Source organism: Lolium rigidum, chromosome 4, assembly GCF_022539505.1.
Source record: "Lolium rigidum isolate FL_2022 chromosome 4, APGP_CSIRO_Lrig_0.1, whole genome shotgun sequence".
Taxonomy (NCBI): Eukaryota; Viridiplantae; Streptophyta; class Magnoliopsida; order Poales; family Poaceae; genus Lolium; species Lolium rigidum.
This window is the reverse complement of record NC_061511.1, coordinates 273249063-273256219: the sequence shown is the minus strand read 5'-3', so window position 1 is coordinate 273256219 and position 7157 is coordinate 273249063.

The following is a 7157-nucleotide window of genomic DNA, read 5'->3' as shown; positions in this document are numbered from 1 at the left end:
CTGCAAGAAAAAAATTAACATCCCGTGTGGCTAAATCAAACTTCCAGTTGAATTTCAGCGAGCTTCTCAAAAAATATATATTCCGGCAAAAGTTGATAAATGTCCAGAAAAAGTGCTTTTTATGTGTGAGACGAAGTGCACTTCGTGTTAACCAAAACGAAATGTCCGAACCGACCAATAAAACTTGTTCACATAACCAACAATTTGTCGAATAAGGGTGCACATGGTTCAACCACATGGTCCGCATGAGAAGTGAACTACAGTATAAAATGAACTAAACTTGAGCAGCTCTTCGATCTTTTGTTTATAACCCATGTCCTGAGCTGACCAACAAGCAAGCAAGCATGAGCCTGCAGCAAACTAGCTTGGATTCAGAAAAGCCATCGGCCAACAAGGAAAGCTGTATAGTAGAGTAATAGTTGTTGTTTCACAAACACAGTTATATTCAGAAGACAAATACAAGGAAACTCACACGATCCAAGCGCATTTCCAAACCAAGACAAGACTAAAAAAATAGAGAAAACTACGTAAGTGCAGTCTCTCTGAATCTACAAGTGCGGTCTCTCTTAGCTGAACCTGTCACATTTTTTTATGAACTTTCAACTCTGCTATTATGCACTTATCTGAATCTACAAGTGTTGTTGTCGATGGTCCTGGAGACAACCTTTTTACAAAAAGAAAAGTGAGAGATATTGCACGTACATGAATGGAAACCGCAGCTCACATCGGCCGGCCGTAGTGCAGGTAGAGCAAAGCAGCATCGTGGCTCTCCACAATCCATGCGCGTGCGGCCAGGAGTGGAAGGTCAGTGCAGCAGCCACAAACACAATAGGCGTAGGTGGTAGTATCCCCGCGATGGGTTGACGGGCGGCAAGTCAGAGTTCCCCATCCTGCGCCGCCCAGCCCAGGGCAGATCCAGGCAAAGGAGGGGCGTTGACCGGCGGTGCGCCAAGCAGAAGATCCGGCAGCGGGGAGGGGCGCGAAGAGGAGCCTCTCTGTGGCAGTGGTGAGGCACACCCGCGAGCCGGCGACCGACACCAGGGTCGCGTGCAGGGGGCAGCCAGCGACGAGGGCTGGAAGGCTACTTCGTTGATGCGTCTCGACCTCCCATGAACTTGGGGATTTGGGGCTTCCGCCGGGGAAGGAGGCAGGGGCGGATTTGGGGCTGACGCCGGGGAAGGAGGCGGGGAGTATTTGGGGCTTCCGCCGGGGAAGGAGGCGGGGGCGGATTTGGGGCTGCCGCCGGGGAAGGAGGCGGGGGCGGATTTGGGGCTGCCGCCGGGGAAGGAGGCGGGGGCGGATTTGGGGCTGCCGCCGGGGAAGGAGGCGGGGAGGATTTGGGGCTTCGGCCGGGGAAGGAGGCGGGGGCGGATTTGGGGCTGCCGCCGGGGAAGGAAGCGGGGGCGGATTTGGGGCTTCCGTCGAGGCAGGCGGGGTCGTGCAGTTCGGGCGTAGCACCGTGTGCGGTCCAGTGGTCGGTGGTAAGAATAGGATGGTGGGCGTGGGTTGGCTGGGTGGTTCGAGAATAGTTATTCTAGAACCCTCTTAAGGGGGTTCGAGAATAGTTGAGCTATATATATATATATATATATATATATATATATATATATATATATATATATATATATATATATATATATATCAAAACACATAACCCCAAGCTAATAACCCGATCTAATAAAACCCTGCTCTATATATAGCTAGTAAACCCTAGATTAACCCCAATTAATACATATGGCCTATATCGATCATGTATATAGACATTCCTGAGATTCATTAATTATATAATTAGCACTGATAATTAAATTAATTAACATGAATTTTGACAAGATCTCGAATGAAAACACACTTTGATTTGCCTCACAATATATATAATTAATATGCATGCATGGTCTAACCATGCATACATATATATGCGTTTAATTTGGGGATTTCAATCGCTCTCTCTCTCTCTCTCGTTGGTGACCAACAACACACATGCACTTTGTGCGTAAAGGCAGGTGCCTATAATATTTGTGCGCACTCGATCGATCTAGTTTTGATTAATCATAGCACACAAATAAAGAAGTTGTATTTTAATTCACATAACCATAATCTAAAACACATAACCCCTAACATGGCCTAATTAATTAACCCCTTCTCTCTAGCTAATTAGTGGAATTAAAACTTGCACAAAATTAAAGAGGTCCCTCACTAATTATACATATCTAGATTGTGATAAACTTTTGCCCCATATTTGGTGGATGGGTGGCATGTAAAACAATTAATGTTTGCAAATGGCGTTGTCAAAATTTATGTACAAATGATTTATTTCCATCCAAAGTGCATAAAATTGGAGTTTTAATGAAGAAAGTACACATAAGATAAAACAGCTCAACATGCCTCCACGCCCCGATTTTCACACGAAATAGAGCATATTTAAAGGATAATTTCAGAATTTTACTAGTACGCTGCTAGCTAGATTCGTTTGGATGGGACTCTGCTAGTTGGCGACCAACGTGTGCTGCGAGGATAGCTAGCTAGGCTCGTTCGAATGGGACTCTCATTGTTGGCTACCAACGTGTGCTGGGAGGACTACCTTTGGCTGGCGGGGACGTACCAAATTTAACAGATGAAGGCACGACAAACAGAAACTTATTGGATAGACCGAACCAAAGAAATGTTAGCCTCTTTATTATTAGGTATAGAAGTAACTTGCGACTGAAGAGATATATGACACGTTATAGTGTGAACAAATGATATTCATAATATGTCACTGAAATTGGAGCATTGACACAATAATTTACAGGGCAAGTTTTCATCGCAAAACATTATTTCAAGATTTTCTGATTGTGGTTTGTATATCTAAATCGAAAATGTCATAAATAATCGGAATATTTTTTAGCAGAAATCTGCATGACTTAACATTAGAAAATTATCAAAGTAATACTCTGTATTACTTTTTACAAGGCTAGTTTTCATGACAAAACATCATTCAAAATTTACTGATTGTGCTTTGATAATCGGAATAATTTCTGCAGAAATCTGCATGACTTTCCGATGGGTCCAAGCATATATAATTTACATATTCTTTCTTGGTTCAATTCGTGGAACCACTTCTGTGAGTAGCTAGGTTTCTTAGGAGGTAGAAACATTTTATCAGTACGACAATAGTCAAGGTATGCCAATGATAAGCAATCCAGAAGTGGACACAGGCTTGAGCTAAATCGATGAATGCTGCACTGTGCATTCCGCCAGGTTCACACTTCTTAATTAGTCTTCTCAACTCCTTTTTCCTATTTCACATTTTTAAAAGTCAAAATCCATATTAAATTTAAAATATTAACCAAAGATTGTTTTATTATTCCTTATTTTGTCAAATTTCTAAGGAAATCACTGAACTAATCGTGAAGTTTCAAACCTACAGTTCAGTAAGACAGTAACCAAACAGCATAGGGTTGCATGTTTCTATACAGATGTAAGCAATCCGTGGACCAAATGATCAGATAGCAAATCATTTATATTTCTCAAAGTACCAGAATGGCAGACGATGCAGGCCACATCACATACTGCAGTTTATGTGTGGTCAGTTCTGGGACAGATCAACGGAAGCTCCACATCCGAACTTATTTTACAGGCATGGAAACCCTACTAGTTAAAAGACTAGGCACAGAGATATGGTACTCCTGGGCACTAGTGATCCTGCTATTTTAGAAAAAAATAAAAATTACATTTGTGTGTTTTAAAAATATTAGAAAAAAAATCATGGTGTAGCCAATGAATTGTCCCATAAACGTGCAAAATTTCACTTTCAAATAAAAAAATTCTGGGCTACATAAAAATAACAAACGTGTGGATCTGGGTATAGATATTTCAAATCTCCAAATTTCAACAGACTTTGTCTTTTTTATGTAGTCTACAATATAAAGAATTTCATATTAAAATTTTACACGCTTGTAGGTTACGCCATTTATTATGTCTAGATTTATTTTCAGATTTTTTTAAAATAAATATGTATGATTTTCGAATTTTTTTAAACTGCAGGAGCACTAGTGTCCATGAGCCAAAAACACTTTTCGAAAAACTAGTCATTACTCTCATGACACACACATATTCTTCCTGATTACAGCAGACCAGCAACAGCAACTATGGGACTCAGCACAACATAGTGCCCAGACACCTACAAACTTCCCTCCATGATTTTTTTTTGCCAGCATTGCCATGGCTACTCACCGTTATGGTATACGATATCTTTTGTCCAGCCTTGGAAAAGACCAATGTCTCCTGAAAGTATTTTTGACACATGGGCATCGGGGCTCTCTCCACTTTCAAATTTTTAATTTTTTTTAAAAAACTCACGTTCCAAGTCTTAGAAAATTATGTCGTTAAATATATAGATAGATATATACGTGTGAGGTGTATGCAAAAAAGCACCGTTTAAAAAATACTTTGTATTTTGAACAATATAAAAAAAAATTCTAAAAAATAAATGGTACTAGAATAGTATTACAATAGTGTATTCTTTTGTCAGAAATTTGTGATTTTTGTATTTCCGAAAATTTAAAGTATTTTTATCGGGAATTTTTGCATAAACTCCTCATGTACATATCTATCTACATATTTAACGTCATAATTTTAAAAAAATAAAAATGTGAGGTTTTAATTTTTTTAAAAAAATAAAAGTGAAGGAAGCACGGGTGTCCATGTGCACCAAATTTTTGTAACAATGTCTCTGGGGTAGACAGACACTATAAGACTCTCAGAAACCTTTATCTTCAGTGTGTACACTGAGTCAGGGCCGACCCATAGGTAGCTATTGGTAGAAATAATAATCATGGTATATAGTTCATGGAATCAATAGAAATAAATAATTTCAAACATACTTAGCAATACTCTTAAGACCATGGATCTTTCAAATGTAAATATTATTTAGTTTGTTATTGCATTACCCTAATATTTATCTTGATGAATAATATTTTTTTTTTAGTTTTTTTTGTGTGTGACAAAGTGGTGAAGCTTGAGTGACATTGTTAAGGGGCCTAGAAAACTAATCATGCTTAAACTTTAAGTAAGATATATAAATGTAACATAAATGAATATCTTTAAGGAATTTTTCAGAGTAAGGGGGGCCATTGCCCCCACCCTAGAAAAGCTTGGCCACTATGAAAAGAGGTCCTTGGTGTCGTTTCGCCCTAGGGCCCCCGAAATCTATGGACCGGCCCTGCACTGAGTTGGCAGGACCCACATTTCACAGTCCGGTTCAATGTGAATGGCCTTGTCCTGAGGGGCACCGTTATGGTTGGGTAGTTGAGCTGAGGTTCTGGTATCTTAGGAAGCATCTTGTAGTATAACCTCGGGTTACGCACAATGAGTGCCAAGGCTTGATCACCAAGGAGAGCACATATATAGTCGGCATATTCAGTAATGCCAAGGTCATAAACTAGAACTGGAGCAGTAGCTCTTGTACGATTCACATGGCCAGCACCATTGCATGTGCGGCTGCCCTCTGATGCTGCTCATCCAAGATCGGGTTAACAGTGCTGTCGGTAATGTCGGATGTTGTCAGGATGGCCGACTTGATCACAGTAGCAGACCACTTAGGATGCGAGCACTTGACAAGCGCAACGATGGCACTGAAATGAGGAGTTGACATCAATGTCCCAGATCAAATGTTGAATGAACCAAACAGGGCCAGTGGTTGGGACACCCCAAAACCGGTACATATATGAGGATTCAAGCGATTCCGCTGAAATCTGCACGATATTGATTCTGAGAGTCCTTATTCACAACGTGCGCACAAACAACATTGCTAATTTCCCCCTACTCACATGACTTTATGTCGATTTAACAAAAATAGGGCGAATTTAAACTAGATGGGCGGGATAGTTTGAATTATGCGCGCGACAAAGGGAACCGCCTATTCCTCAACCTTGTGCAAGGCAAATTACACACGCAACTCCATTAAACACCACATACCGGCCTTAATTATCACCCCGTCGGCCTGGCCGCATGACCCCCCACCCACCCCTACACAACTTATCCCCGTCTGTGCGAAGAGCTTCCCCTCCTCGTCCCGTCCGTGTGAAGAAGCTTCCCCTCCCCATCGTTCTTCTCGAGACGCACCGGTGGTCAAGTTGATCATGGTAGGGCTGCTATCTCTAGCTCAATAATGCATCGGGCAAGGCGGCCTAACGATTTGTATTTTCTTGATGCTGCTAAAAAAAATCGTCAGTATGCTTTAACTAATTGGCACTTTATAGTTTTTCGCTCGATTTGTCCTCGATCAATTTGTTCATTTGTGTGGGCATATATAGTCAGTTCTGCACTCGATCCGTTAATTTGCTGAAATGACATGGCAGAGTTTTATACTCGATCTGTTTGCTAAAATGTCGATGGGCATTTTTAGTTTTGTACTCGACATGATTGCTGAAATGCATAATCATATAGTATAGTTTTGTACTCGATGGATATACATTTCCTACTTCGCCTTAAATTAATCACCAACCACTGTATCTTATAATCAAACAGATGGACAGAATTTGGATACTGCATGGACACTTATCTTCCCCTTCAAATATAAATGGTGTTCAACACTTCAAGGGGTTTGTTAGAGCTCATGAAGGTCACAACCTGGACGTGTATTGCCCGTGCTGCACATGTATAAATGGTGAGAAGAGGCCTCACCATGTAGTGGAAGATCATTTACACATTTTTGGGATGGACCACACATATGTTAGGTGGGTTTATCATGGTGAACCATATAATGATCCTTTAGCGGGAGAAGCGGATCTTGCTCACACTGTATGTGTGCTGGCATATGTAGTTAATTATTTATATCGATGCTTCCGTTATTTTGATCAATAGTTTTCATTGCTGTGCAAGGTTCTGTACTCAAATTTAACTTGTTGCAGATGGATGAACGGGAAGTAGAGAAAAGGCGCTTGCTTCATGAAACGGGTTTCAGCTCTGGGACCTGTGCTATGCCAGAAGAGAAGGTAAATCTGTAAAACAACATTTGCTCAGGTTGCATCCTTAGATGTTTGTCTAATCGGTTGATGTATTAATTGCAGAAGCATAGAGTTGAAGAGGTCTCTCAGTTTGATGGGAGAGTTGAAGATGAATCTCAGTTTGATGCACTTGTGGATGGTACTGATGACGAGCCTTTCATAGACGAAGGT